This window comes from Spea bombifrons, chromosome 10 (genome assembly GCF_027358695.1).
Source record: "Spea bombifrons isolate aSpeBom1 chromosome 10, aSpeBom1.2.pri, whole genome shotgun sequence".
NCBI lineage: Eukaryota > Metazoa > Chordata > Amphibia > Anura > Pelobatidae > Spea > Spea bombifrons.
Genome location: NC_071096.1, coordinates 19,919,383 through 19,934,616, shown reverse-complemented (window position 1 = coordinate 19,934,616; position 15,234 = coordinate 19,919,383). Strand labels below are relative to the sequence as shown.

At 37.4% G+C, this 15,234-nt stretch overlaps 1 protein-coding gene across 1 annotated transcript in view; it reads left to right on the top strand.

Moving 5' to 3' along the window:
• The first annotated feature begins 3,220 nt into the window (after positions 1 to 3,220).
• Positions 3,221 to 15,234, top strand: part of CHRM1 (cholinergic receptor muscarinic 1) — a 50,155-nt gene continuing 38,141 nt past the window's right edge. The window contains exon 1 of the mRNA XM_053448678.1: positions 3,221 to 3,341. The gene's annotated coding sequence lies outside the window, so the exon portion shown is untranslated. The remainder of the gene's footprint in view (positions 3,342 to 15,234) is intronic.

Genomic DNA, 15,234 nt, shown 5'->3' with positions numbered 1-15,234 from the left:
CCACCATACCAAACCAAGGTAGGCTCTCCCTACTTACTTAACAGGTATTCCCAACTGCAAAGTTATTATCCTCTTCCACAACTCTAAACGTCTGTTTTCTACTTTCAAAAGACTGTCTGTTTTCAAGCACATCCTTCCCGTTCCGACTTCTCTCCCTACTTGCTACCCATTTTAAGGGGGATAACATCCCCCTCCATGGACCTAATTATACTGTATCTCACCCACTATCTGTCACAACCTACCCCCAAACTGCTTCAGTCCTGTCACCCCTAGCGATGTCCTATCCTCCTCCCAATTCACCACTTGCCCGTGTTCCCTCAAATATCCTACTGTCTTTCTGGTGTCCTTACCCCAACCCTAACCAAATTCTTTAAGCAATCTCTTTCTGTGAATACAGGTATATTTCCATCAGCCTTGAAAAATACTATAATCTCCCATTCTGAAGAACCTTTTCCTTGATTTCACATCCCAATCAAATTACTGTTCGGTTTCCCTGCTTACATTCTTGGATCTCTCAGCAGCCTTTGACATCCCCTTCTCCTGCAAATCCTCAATAAAACTGCATCCACCCAGAGGTGTGTGAATAAGCTTTACCTGTTTTTGTATACAGAGGGCTTTATGGTCGATTAATGACTGCAAGGTTTCCAGGTGCTGTGGCTGCAAAACAAGCCCAAATCATCACGCCCACTGCTAAGAAGATTTTTTGATTATCGGCACCCTTCTGCTACTTAGCATCTTATTTCCTGTGGAAGCAGTAAGGGTGTACTTACACACATGGCGTCTCCATTTTGGCTGTATTTTTGTTGAACAAATCCTGGCACGGTGTAATGTGTCATGTATTGTTGTACATCTGAGGTTGTATTTACCTAATTGTTAGATGTGCTAAGAAATAGATGATTGTTATTACGTCCTAAAATATGTAAAACCTGAAATGGATTGTCCGAGAGTGAGTGATAAGGGGTTAGCTTTGGTATTTTTTTAACCAGGTAAGTATGGGTTCTGTAGGTAGGGGTATGAAAGGATTAAGGCCTTGAAGCCTAGATATATTCAAGACTATCATATGTAGGGCATCCTCCAGTAAGTACTTCACAAGGTAGATTTAATTGCCAATAATTCCTCAGCACATACATCAGGGAAAACCAATATATGTGCTATTGTGAACACGTTTTTAAAGAGGTCATAGGCTTCCTGAGCCTTCCCGGACCATAAAAATCCTGTTTGGTTTAATGACATGCATATAGTGCTCCACCAAGGAAAGGGAAAAAAACTAGTTCTGTAACACATTGTCCAACAAGATAGCTGCCATAGTTGAGAGCCTAATCTAAGCTGAAAAACATTATACCCATAATCACAAAGAGCTCCAAGCACAGGCCGCTAGTTGTTGCTGGAGTGTTAATAAGTTCCAGGTGCAGTAGCATTGCAACTCCTGATTTAAAAATGGCCTCTTTTTTTTTTGGAAATGTTTGAAGGGAATTTTATTCTCTGGTCCTGTTTTTTTGTTAGACTGTTGAAGATTTTCTGTTTTCTAGTCCACATGGGGCCCTCTTAGGAGTACGTTTCTTAAGACAGCACATCTAAGGAATTTCTGAATGTATTGTATTTGTTATACTTGCTAATTATTTTCTTTTATGATGAGCTGAGAGATGGTCAAGCCTTTAAGCGTCTATATGTCATAATAATATGCGTTTATTCTTTTAATAGCTATTCTGCTCTTTTCTTTTCGCCTATGGACAGAACACAAATTCACTTGAATAAGGATCAGGCAGGGTCCAGGGTTGGAGCCTCCTCGTTGGGAGAAGTTCCTTCTGCTATACCATCTGTGTGCATCAGATCATATCTTTATCATTACCATTAATAGACAGCTCTAATTGTAGGTTAACATTTCATAATACACCATGAGCAGGTATGTGTGGGGTCCATTGCAAGTGCAAGTTTGCATGGCCTCTGTACCATCTTCTCATAAATAACAGCAGTGCTAACACTTATTTTAAAAATCACCTTACTGTGACTATCTCTGTTTGCAAGGGAAACATTACACACAGGGGCTGTCAATGTAAGATAGCATGTATGTTTACATGTACTGGGCTTTGATTGGTGTGGAGTCTGGTTGCCCTGGTGTAACCAGCAGGATGACTCTAATACTATATTGTAAGTTATATGTTGTCATTTATGAGAAGAGATTTGGCTTTCGCAAAAAAATCTTTCATAGTAAAAAAGCTAAGTTGCCTACTTGGTATTTCACTGACTATAGGTGAAGTTTCTTGAAAGTTGTTTTTTTAAGTTAAATCCTTACTGCAATTTTACTCCTCAATACCTGGGTTTCCAATTGAAATGTATTCACTAAATCTGGGAATTTTAAGGCCAACCCTTAGCTATTTCATCAAGAAAAGTTAGTGTTATCTTAGCATTACTGCATTATATGCCATAATTTTTCTTTAGAAAAATAGCTCACAGAGCACATAGTTGTTGTGCGGACCTGCAAACTTTCAGCTTATAGATACATATACGCATATACATACACGTCAATGTTAGCCCATGAGAAACAACACTAAACACTTTATTAATAGATTAGTCCACCTGTTTTCATGTGCAGATATTCTGAAAACATTCATAAGGTGGCCGGTGGTACAATCTGAATACTGCAAATATGAAAACTTAAAGTATACCACAAATAACGTAGTATGAAACGCTCCTCTTACTTAGCATGCTATTGGATTTTGGTCACTACGAGCATACTTTAGTCACAATCATTAGTCCATGATTATATCGGTTTGTATTGCTGCCACACTAATCTGTTATTGTCAATAGGTAATGATGTTAATGCATAGTACTCACACTTTAATCCATCAAACAAGTCATTGTTACTTGGACACCTTGTTTTTGCTGATGGCTGTTTCTTAACCTGTGGATTCAGTCACTGCTTTTATGCCATTTTACTTTGGCTTGTGGATGACCATTTCTTCAACTTAACATAAACTATATGTCAGTTAGTTTGAAGCATAACACACTGACATTTATCCGGTTTCAGTCTGCTAGTGCTTAGGACTACCTTAGTTTATAAAGTGTACTATTGAGTCAACACTGCACACTCATTCCTTTTTAAAGTAGGAAAACTGCAGTCCTCTTTGATACCACAAGAGGGCAAATAAGGAGCATGTCTGCCTCTTCTACTACCCTTGAAAAGCCTTACTGAAGCCTCACTGTCTATAGGGCATGCTGGAGCAAACATCACGATCCTTTATCTCCAAGAGCAGCCACATACCCATACATACAATCAACACAATGGAAATGCCACAAGCCATGGGATGATATATCCAGTCACTGCCTCTGCAGAGGTGAAGGTGAGTGTGACTTTATCATTTTTTTAAATATTCAGGATGGGACTGGCTGTTTGGATTTTCCTCTGTAGGGTTATTTTGAATTTGAAAAGCTAGCATTTTGGGAAAGTTTTGCCAGTTTCAGATTACTGAATCATTTTCACTGACACAGATGTTGTAAACTTGATTTAGGACGTTGCCTCGAACCCAGCTGAGATACAGTCAGATGTCACAGTGTTACACGTTATTATACATCACAGTGTTAACTTTTTCCACTCTTGACAATGATCAACTCCTTACTGTGGTATAGGGTTCCACTCAGGTATTTTATATTTTCACAATAAAAAAAAAAGGAAAACAAATTTAAACCCTTCAAATAACAAGCTAAAACAACAATTTGACAGCTATATTACAATTTCAGATACAAAAAAATCTATTTAATTTAAATAGTGAATAATTCTGATTAGTTTGAGTTGTTTGTAACCAGTCGTGAATGCTTCGCTTTCCTGTATGATGGTTGTTTAAGTATAGGACAATTTAGTTGCCCAGGACCTCTTGGGGGGCTACCACTCTCCTAATAGCAGAAAACCTGAAAGCTAGATCAGCCAAACATTTATTAAAATGAGACTGTAGTCTACATCAAATAAAAATAGCCTTAGTGTTTTTATTTAGTGTGTAAAAAGACATTAATCTATTGCATTTGGTATCTTACAATTGTGCCCCAGGTCCCTCTTGTTCCTAATTTGCTTCAGCTCATATACTTCATATTACAATACAATGTTGATGTGAAAATCCAGGATTTTTACTCAAGACTGTTTAGACCTAATACTTTGTGGCCATCCCACCTTCATGCATTTTATTGATGCTTATTTTCATGGTCAGAAAGACATGGTTGGCAATCCTGCATATGGGTGTGGTGGGAACAGAAAGAAGTAGAGGCTGCTACAGCATAAGTGGGATGCAGGATCAGCTATACTTAGTACTGAAATAAACACAGAAAGAGCAGGTGGTGTGAGTATGGGAATAAGGGAGGTCTGAGTATTGAAATGTCATGAGGTGTGAACACAGGTTTAACTGCCAGAAAGTGCACAGGGTGTGTATGTAGGTATACAGGAGGCGTGAGTACATGAATAGCAAAGGACAGGAGCAAAGGATTAAGTTGGGATCTGAGTCCAGAAAAGGCTATGTGTATAGAAACAGTAGGGAGTGTTTTAACAAGCATAATGTAGCAGTCAGTACAACAAGAAACGGGCTATGAGGTGCAGAAAGTGTGAATTTATGTGAAGCTCACGTTGCGAGAACCTGAAAAGCAATGGTGTAATTATATGAATATAATGGCTGTAAATAAGTGGTTGACAGAGGGTTCGAGATGTTTGATTGTAACATTAATTTGACACAAATAAAATTAGGAGATTTGATAAGCTGGTAGATAAGGTGAAAGATAAGCACAGGCCAATAGGAGCCTGACAGTGGCAAGCCATTGAATTGCATTAATGTGTCTTAAAAGAACAATTAATCTCGCAGATTGTGTTTGCTGCAGGAATATCAAAAATAAAAAAAAGACCTAAGGGAAAAAAGTATATGGATATTTGTTGTGAATGTATAGGGATATCAGGGATATGACTGCAGGAATACCAGGAGTGTGAATTCATTGATATCCGTTGTGAATGTATAGGGATATCAAGGATGTAACTACAGGGATACCAGGAGCTTAAATTGAGGGATGTCAGTGGTAAATGTATACAGATATCAAGGATGTGGATGCAGGGATATCAGGGTGTGACTAGAGGGTTATAATTTGTACATGTACATGATATCAGGATGCGCATGCAGGATGCCAAGATGTGAGCACAGGGGCATTGGGTGTTTGATAAAGGGATATTGGTAGAGAACATATAAGGATATCAGGAACATGGATATCAGGAATACTATCCAGTTGGATTATAGATGTATCCAGTGTGTGAGTAAAGAAATTGTGGGGGTGCGAGCTCAGGGATCTCAGTTTGTGAGAAGAACAGAGATATTAGTGGTGAATGAACAAGCATATTGGGGTTGTAAGTAGTGTATGGGAAGTGAGATAAAATAACTTCCTCACCACAGTAACTATGCATTGTGTAGTGCCAACTCAGCACTCCTTGCAGGAAAATCTTGCCAGGTTCGACCTTTAATAATCGATACGTGACAAACTACAACTTACCTAAAACACGCATATTAGTAAATAAACCACATAGAATAGTGCAGGGTACGGAGGGGCAATCATGGTTTATTGTGGTCTGGCTATTAGTATGACATAATTTTACTGTTGGATATATGTGATGTAACAAGGCAGTATGTTTTAAGAGAGACCAGATGTCCCATACCTTAGATTTGGCTTCTGATACTAGCCTTTTTCCGTGGTTATTCCCTATCCTCTCTAGCCAGGTAAGGTCAGTACTAATGAATGCAATTACTGGGGGGTTTTTGTTCTTTTTTTTGTTAAAAGTTTTAAAAATATTCAATATACACTAATTGAAATATTGAGTTTATCATAAGTTGTAAGCAAATATACTATATATATGTGTTTAAATACTCTGTAAATATCTATTTTACGTGGCCAAAGATTTCCATGCAAAGATTTGTTCAATGTCAGATATGTGTAGCAGCTACAGGAATAATACAGGATGTTTGAGTGTTGAAGAAAGGTGGAGCAGCTGCATAGTGGTCAGAGGAATGACTGAGCACACCACAAAACTGGACATTGGGTAAGCACAGGGGTAGCCAGATAAAGCGGACAGTACCGACTGGATATGCAGTTTCTAAGCATTTCTGCAAGGTGAGGGGCTGCTGTTTTATTGGATGAATTTCTGCTGGCTTGGTTACAATGTGTCACCGCTAGGATTGTAACATAAACAAAATTCAATACTAAGCATACTTGACCCTATTTGCCATTCAGTATACTAAATAAAACTATATATATATATATATATATATATATATATATAAACATATCATATGTATATACAATTGGAAAAGCCATTTTAAATCTTCAAAACAGTTACACTGATTGAAGCCGAAACGCATACACGGGTTTAATAAATGAATGTAGTTATATTAAAAGCTGTGAAGGTGTTCCTTTTTAAAACCAGGGACATTCAAACTAGTCCTAGATGGAGCTGTTTATTTAATTTGTCTAACTACCTGTGTTTACTGGAATATACTAATACCTTTTGTATTACATATGTGTACTGTGCCACTCGCAACACAAGAACTGCTGCTAGGTCTATGCCTTAGTGAATAGGGCCAAGCCTATAAGCATTTTCCCGGCAATGTTTTTGTGGTGTACTGGCCCTAAAACAACAAGAGGAATCCAGTTTTTAACCTGAGATTCATAGACCTGTGTATTATAACTCCTTAAAGTGCCTCTGAAACCCCCAACTTAGAAGAATGCATATTTATGTACTCAATTTAAGTAGTATATATCTTAAATTTATATTCTTCCAAAATGAAACCAAAATAGAAATAAACCCCCTTACCTGACACAGAGGGTACAGTTACACATATGAACACAGGGGCCTTAACTTAAAGTGCATATGATGGCTGGAGTGTCCCTTTAAGTTTTCCAGGCGTCTGCAGGGATTAACCTCAACTAAACACTAAAATGAATATTCTCATATTCTGAATATTTATACAGAGACCAATAACACTAGCCAAAATCACACTACAGAACAGTTCAACCATTGGAGAGCCTTGAGATTTTGCACCTGATGGCTCATGAAATGTTAATCACAGGCTCTAAATTAACTTAAAGGTAACAAACCGCATAAAGATACTATTACTATGAACAATAAATGTCTAATAAATGTGAAGAAGACTAATAAATATGTAACTTGTACAGGCACCAGGGGAAAAGTTCTGCCCTTCTACAGCTGCCCGACAAAAACACTGAGCTTCTCTGGGCTCTGTGCAGATACTTACTGTTATTCATACCTTACTGGCAATATAAATATTAAATTAGACAACTGCATTTCATCCAATGTCCCTGCACCATTCTATGCACTTATTTATACACATTTTTATATGCATTGCACATCTCCATTGCACAAAAGTTAATTCTTCATTTACATGGAGAAAGCTTAGATCATTCACTAAACAGTAAGGATGTTTCTGTGTTGATTTCTGATGTTTATTCAGCTGTAAATCTCTCCAAGTTAATACATAATTGAACAGGACATACATTTTTTAATCTAACATGTTTTCAGAATATTGGAAGCACAATCCAGTTCATTAATAGAGATGCTTCAAGTATCGCTCCTTAGTAGTTGTCTTGGTCAACAATGTAACAAAAATAGATTTTCAGTATTTTCATCTCTTAAGGACAGCATTACGTTCACAAGAAAGCTTTCAAAATGACCCTTTGTACATAATAGTAAATCATGTGGTTTTTGCATAAGGACAAGATACCAAGCTGTTTGGTAAGAGCCTAGACAATTCGCTGTCGTCAGGTGCTCCCATTGCCAGTGCAGCTAACATTGTTCAAGTCAGAGTAGTAGAGGCCCTGGAGTATCTGTACATATCTTTCTGGCTGGTCAAACATACTGTGATCATGAATGCAGAGCCCTGGCATTCACGAAGGCACTGCTAGCCATGCATGGAGGTACAGTTAGCTATAAATTAGAGGGAAGTAGGGGGAGGTAGGTGTGGCCAAATACCACTACCTGTCTGGAGAAAGACAAAGGTCACTTGGAGACCCAGTGAAGGAGCTTCTCCTGCAGACACCAGGTCAAACCCAGAGAGTTCCCCGGTGTGCTGATCACTGTGTGTGGAGATCAGAGTGAGAAGCTATTTCTCCAACACAGTCTGCTTCTCCAAAGCAGTCATAACTTATGGATCATGGAAAAAGTATAAAACGGTATGCAATGTCCTATGTCCACGGTGCAGACACATTTAATAACAGAATATTAAATAGTAAATAAGTCATAGTTGATTTTCAGTGCATAATTCAATTATGGTTTTATGTGATAATCCTTCCTTCAGCTTATTTTATTATACTCATTAAATATTCACAGTACACAGTTATGGTCATTACGTTGTAATGCCCAGGAGTATTCCGCCTCTTGAATGACCAATCTCCTCTACTTTTCCTGTACGTGCTTATCTTCTCCCACTTCCAATAAATGGACATTTGCTAGACAACCAGGTTGTTACCAATGGTAACACAAACCAGGTTGTTGTGCCGATCCCAGGAAATTCAGGACTGTTGATAGCTATAGTACTTCCAAATCTTTAGCTAACATAAGCATGTTAATAAATTGATCATACAAAATGATGATGATGGTGATGATGTGACATAATGTAGCATTAACATCCAATTATATTACAGTAGCGCTGTCTCAGGAAACACACACACATATATATATATACTGTATATTGTGACTTTGTGATATTGATACAAACTATGCATCACCAAATGATAAAAGTGCTGAAAACTATAAATAAAATATAGGTAGAAAACATTTCGCACACCTAATGTAGCCAATTTTGTGGGCTATAACCTATAACTCCTACCACCGTAATTTTTATTATGGCTGAAGGTGATGGGAGTTGTAGTCCATAAAAGCTCAGTGGTCATTTTTACTTAAAAATGTTAAAACGAATGTGTCATAGCAAAAATTTTTTTTTTCCTTCCTGTGATCCCTGTAAAGTATATATTTAATGGATGCTGGCCCCCATTTTATGAAAATTATTGGAACTACAATTTTACATGACTCACTGCCCGGGGCAGCAGGTAGAAGTCTACGTGATTCGCGTCCATCGCGCAGACCTTCCCAGGCTGTCTGAGAGGAGAGTTCCCCACACCAGTGCGGGGAATTCTCTCTGACAGCCGGAAGCCGGGTCAAAAGGCATATCATGGGGCACAGTGGCATTTAGAGGGTTAAAAGGCATATCATGGGGCACAGTGGCATGTAGGGGGTATAAGGTATTTCTGGGGCAGAGTTTCAAGCCTGGGGCAGATGTGTGGGAGGCCGGTTGGAAAATAAAAGGGAATAAAAACAAACAAAAATATTTTTCTCAATCATAGCTTTTATTTTAAAAAAAATAGTTTACATGAATCAACATTTACTAGTAAAACTTTTTTCCTATAGGGTCGTCTTATATTCAGGCTTTTTCTTTTTTTTCCCCTAAATTAATATTCAAATGTCAGAAGATTACATAAAGTTAGTACAAAAATTTTAATATAAAATTAGAAATCACATGAACAAACACGCTTCATGAGGTAATTCTTTAAATGAAATATCCTGACACAATTACACTGGAAGCCAAACAAAAAAAAGCATAACAAAATGGGGTTTTAGTTAATGAATTTTGTTACGCTGCTAACGGTGACAACGATAATTCCCTTTTAACAATGTCACAATACATCCAAAATTGTGAGCTATTACTTCCTTAACCATAATTTTAGAAGTTCAACCATGTGTAAGCTGACAAGGCCTTTGCTTAATTTAGAACACTTATGAAATCCGAATTCTGCAGAGCCGCATCAGAACTAGAACAGTGCTTTAAAATGCATGTTTTATAAGAATTTTACATTAAAGGCGAGGTGTGAGGAGCTTGGTCTTCCATGTGTAATTATTTGCTGTCAGGAGGTATATTGCATGTTTCACTAGTAGTGAAGCAATTAAAGGGGGAAGTAGCTGCATCTGATGTTGACAGTTTCTTTTGGTGTTTGAAAATTAAAGGCACAAGATTACTTTAAAATATTTAATGAATTAAAGAAATAAAAATACAGAAAAATAGACTATATGGGATACATAAGAATGAATTAAATTAGTAACATAACAAAGCATTTGTAGTGTGAGTTTAAGATTCAATCCCTGATGTGGCCCTAGGAGCGTTTTTGTGGGAGGGCTCGGGTGACACACTAAAGGGTACTCCCTGAGAATGGACCGTACAGATAGTAATCAGCTTCCCCCGCAAACGGAGCTATAGAGCATTGGATCCTAACTAATTGTAGGGTGAGGAAGTAGAAAAGAGAGAGCGGAGGATGTAATAAGACACCTGCAGTATATTTCACACACACACATATATATATATATATATATATATATATATATATATATAATCTCTTGTAAATGCAGTGTATTTGGTATAAAAAGTTAAAAATGAAATATATATACACTACTGGTTTGAATGGAAGAATTCAGCTCTACATATAATTGCAAAAATATCAACATAATACGTTCATTTATACTAACAAACACATATTTAAATTGTTTCTCCATTTTCAGCATGCACTGTACTATACTACAGTAGATATAAATGAGAATTAAAACTCCTCTGATCATTTCAGTAGATTATAACCCGAGCGTTTTCAGATATGAAATATAAAGTATAAACATATTTAAAATTATAGCATATAAAAAAAACAACTGGACCATTCAAAGCACAGATTAATCCTTTGACTATTTTTAACGCCACTGGACCACTTTTCAGAGGACATGTCCCCCTTTCTCTAGTACAGTACTTCGGTGAGTCAATAAACCTTTCTCTTTCTGGAATAATCACTGTCTGATGCCAAAATCCCCTCTTCCTCTTTTACCGCCTGCTTTCATAGGCCTCAGAGCTGAGACTGTGCAGTGTGTACTGAATTGTAGTGATTTATGAGACTTTGTATGCCAAGATGTGTTTTATGTGAATTTGTGTCCTTAAGTGAGCAGAAGAGTATATTTATTATAGTGCAAAGTAGAAAGGCAACTTAATTAACGCCTGTTTGTTGTTTTTGTCCTAGTGCCATCATTGTGAATGACAGAAGCACACACAAAAGACTGTTTGTTCTCTCTCTTAAGGAATTGGTTTATTATAAAAGTAATGTACCAACGTATTCCGTATCTGTAATATACATGGGTAATCTATGTATGCACACTGACATACATATAAAATGACTTAATTAAACTTTAATTCCAATGTATCATGAATAGGAAAACATAAAGTATAACACAAAAAGTATAATGTGGAGAAAAGCCAAGTAATCATAGCCAAAGAATAAGTGTGTGATGTTGACTAGCCTCTGACCCCTCTTAACTCAAGGCGCTTATCTGAAAAGTTCTCTACAACTATGAGCAATAACAATTATTCAATGGCAGACATGTAAAAACAGCAAGTTACATATAATTATGATATTTCCTAATGGGTTTTTCTGCCTATATACATGTGTATGGCAGTATTCTCATGTTTCATTTGGGAACTTTATGTAGACTAGCAATGAGACTTGATAAAAACTGAAATTGTTTTCCAAGGCCATATTTACTTCCCTTGAAACTGTAGCCACAAAGACCATAAAAGCCCCATTTGTGGCAAGGCACAGGTGAAAATTGTACGAAGTGTGATGAAAAATGCATGATATTTGCTATAAAATGGTGCCAGATGTTGCCAGGAATAAACAAAGGCCAGACAGGATCTGCCATTTTGTCTCTTGCTGGTTCTTTTAAAAGGCACATGCTTGATTTGCCTTGTCTGCTACTGGACCAATGCTGCTTTCACAGTTTTTTTAGAACCTAAATCCCATCAGGCACCCAATAAGTTTTTTTTGTACTGATCAGTCAGTATTTCTCGTAATTTTTTTTATAATAAAAATATCATTATAATGATACCACCCTCATTCATCCAGTCACCAACGGGGTCTATACAGACGACTGTAATGACCCACAGTGCCCAATGATGGAATTTCAGGAGTCATTGTGCAAGAGCGGAGGGACAGGACCAAATACAGGGTAACCACACTTTCCCAAGTGTTGGGCCATCAGGGTTGTGTGGCCACATACCAAGACGTTGAGATAGCAGCGGGAGGTATGCATTACAGATAACAGGATATAGGATAGAGAGAATCAGGAATACAGGTTACAGGGACAGGACACCCCTCTGCCGGGGCTCAGGACAGGACACCCCTTTGCCGGGGCTCAGGACAGGACACCCCTCTGCTGGGGCTCAAGACAGGACAAGGACGGGAGTACAGGGCTGACAAGACTGACCAGGTTACACATGACAAGACTATACAGAAATAACAGGACTAAACAGAATAGACTAGACAAGAACATGAATAGAACCCCTTTCTAAGATAACAAGATTGGAGATTATGGCCATAGCATGCTTAGCCCACCACTACGCCAAAGTACTGAATTACTAATAAACAAACTAAACATTGAATCTAAACGCATATCAGAGAAAGACATACCTGCAGACTGAGACAAACATAATGTGTGGGGCACACCTTATAAAGGGAACAGAAGCTGAAGTTAAGGGCAGGACTGGAATCTAAGAATCAGAAGTTCAAGACAGAACATAAGGAAATCCAGGAACGGATTGTAGCAAGACAGGGGAACTTTACAAACAAATGTAACATAGAGCATCTGCTTTACTAATATCTAACAAAACAACTTGTATTCAAATGTTGCTTTCAAGATTCAAAGCTTACACATTTCTACTGCAACTCACACACTAAAAAAAGTTGAACAGATGGCCTTTAAAATGGTTGGTTTAAGATTTTTAAGAGGTCCACATCAACCCTTACATTGCCCATCCTCCTTCTATTGTATTACATAATCAGCGTGTCTCCATCATAAGCTTCTGAATAGCATACAACTCTCTACATTTACAAATGCGAAGATCCGTGACACAGCTATAGGAGTACTTACTGAGAAATATATATAAGCATATAATATAAATATAGTTACTTAAATAACACAGCATGTAACACAGATAAGCAGGGAACTGAACAAAATGAGTGTTCTAATTATAAGAACTGACAATAAAAGCTCCCTCTGAGATATTGTTATGAATAGGATTATAATTATTGTTATTATTCATAACAACGGTTCAGCAAATGTTTATATTTACCTAGAAAGACAACAGCTTAATTGTTAGTGATATATTGTAATCTGTGCAGGGAAACCTGTAGTGTAAACAATCCAGGGCAGGGAGGTACTCAGAACTGTTTACTTGAAAGATTGTAAGCCCTTTACAGTTAACAGATTGCTGTTCTGGGAGGACACTGTACACCTTTTGACTTAGAAACCCTACAGCTTATGGAGCCTGCAGCACTGTATACACATAGGATTATCAGATTTATCCGTTGAGGGCTGCTCGACTGCTCGTTTTTCCTAATGTAAAGGCTCAAATCTTTATCAGTCCTTGGTCTCATCTTAGCCTGTGCAAATGTAAACCCCTTCACTACATTAGCCTCCACCACTTTTTCTGGTGTTCTACTTTTGTACTACACTCTCTGTAAATCTACAATTCTCTCATAATAATAATAATAATAATATCACTAAGCACTAGTAATCTACCAAGGGCACCTATGCAAACTATGCATAGTCTACGTTTCTACATTGTAAATGGAGCTGAATATATTAATTGATGTTCTCTACCTGTTTTAGAACTACATATACTATGATTTCCAAAGAGGAGAGAGAGAATTATGAAAGATGTAGTTAAAAATAAATAAAAAAAACCCTCGCCCCTCATGCATGGCACCGTAAGAGATAGATTGCCCCCAGATAACCTCACAGTAGGGTGGGGTCAGGAAACTTAACATAATAGCCCCCCTATTCTTGTGCTATCTAAGTGTACACACAAGTTCAGGCTTTCCTTTGCTGCATCCCATGGGGATGAGTGCAGGAATAGCAGAGGGAACAGGAGCGGAAATAACCTGGAAAGATATGTTTCCTGCCAATCTCAAAAACGAATACTAATGTGCCACTTGGAAAAGCCGAGCACGCTGTGGGCAGTGCCAGTTTCCATGCACTTGTGATGCACTACTCTATTTGCAACGCTGTACTCATGAGAAATGGCTGAAATAAGGTTCATTTTAAAATTAAATGGATGATATCAAATTAGCCGTCCCTTTGCTGACTAATGTATGACATTATACCCCTTTATTACACCTTTTGAGATGGTAGCAAGACTGGTGGATATTTAAAATGTAAGTATTGTTTTTTAGCCCCTTTCATGATTTTAATATTTGCATAGTCTAATTAGATGCATTATGTATAAGGGGAAAAAAACATACACAAATGGTCATCTAATTTAGGAAACAGCCTTAAAAGGGAAATATCACTATACCTTTCAATACTTTAGTTATTGTTCTATAGTTGTAAGAAATATGATATTTTCAGAAAAAAGACTAATAAATAGTAGAATTATAATTTATTTCTACATTTCACACAAGTAGTCACCTACCTATGATCTTCTGCTATTTGAGAAATTAGTTGGAGATCAGCCTCAAGTGACGCATCGTACAATGTAATAACAGAAATACTGATACTGCAAATTACATCAAACACTCTTATACAAGCCATGTATTGTCGCAAAATGCGTCTTTACTTGCAACAATATTCTGGCTTCATGTACAAGTACTGACAATATAAATATGCTACATACTGGAAAATAAAACCCATGGGCATTCTTTGTTACCTTGAAATTATTGGACTATCCAAAAACAGGGAAAATAATAGGCACACTTCGCATAACTGGTGAAGACCACTCCTTAATGCAATGCAATATCTTCCTTACAGAGGCACCTCTACTCTAAATAGCCATCTTTCGTGGCTCTTTGCAATGTGGTAAAAGTTGAAGAGTTCCTTGTTTGGTATAGTGATTACATCACGTTTACCACTTTGTATTGGGCAACATTAATTTTGAACCATTTAAGGTCAAATTAGAAGCAAGCACTTTCTAGGGTACCCCAAAAAAGTTTAGCATTGATACATTATGGGTGGTTCCAACAAGCAAGATGTGACATAGGATGAACGCTACATGTTAAAATGTAGCCTTTTAGGTCTGTCTTATAAAAAGAATAGACAACATTAGTTTCCACAACCACATTTTGGAAATTACAACCTTGTGAGTGCCATAAAATAAATTGTTTAAGAACAACCTTTTAAGC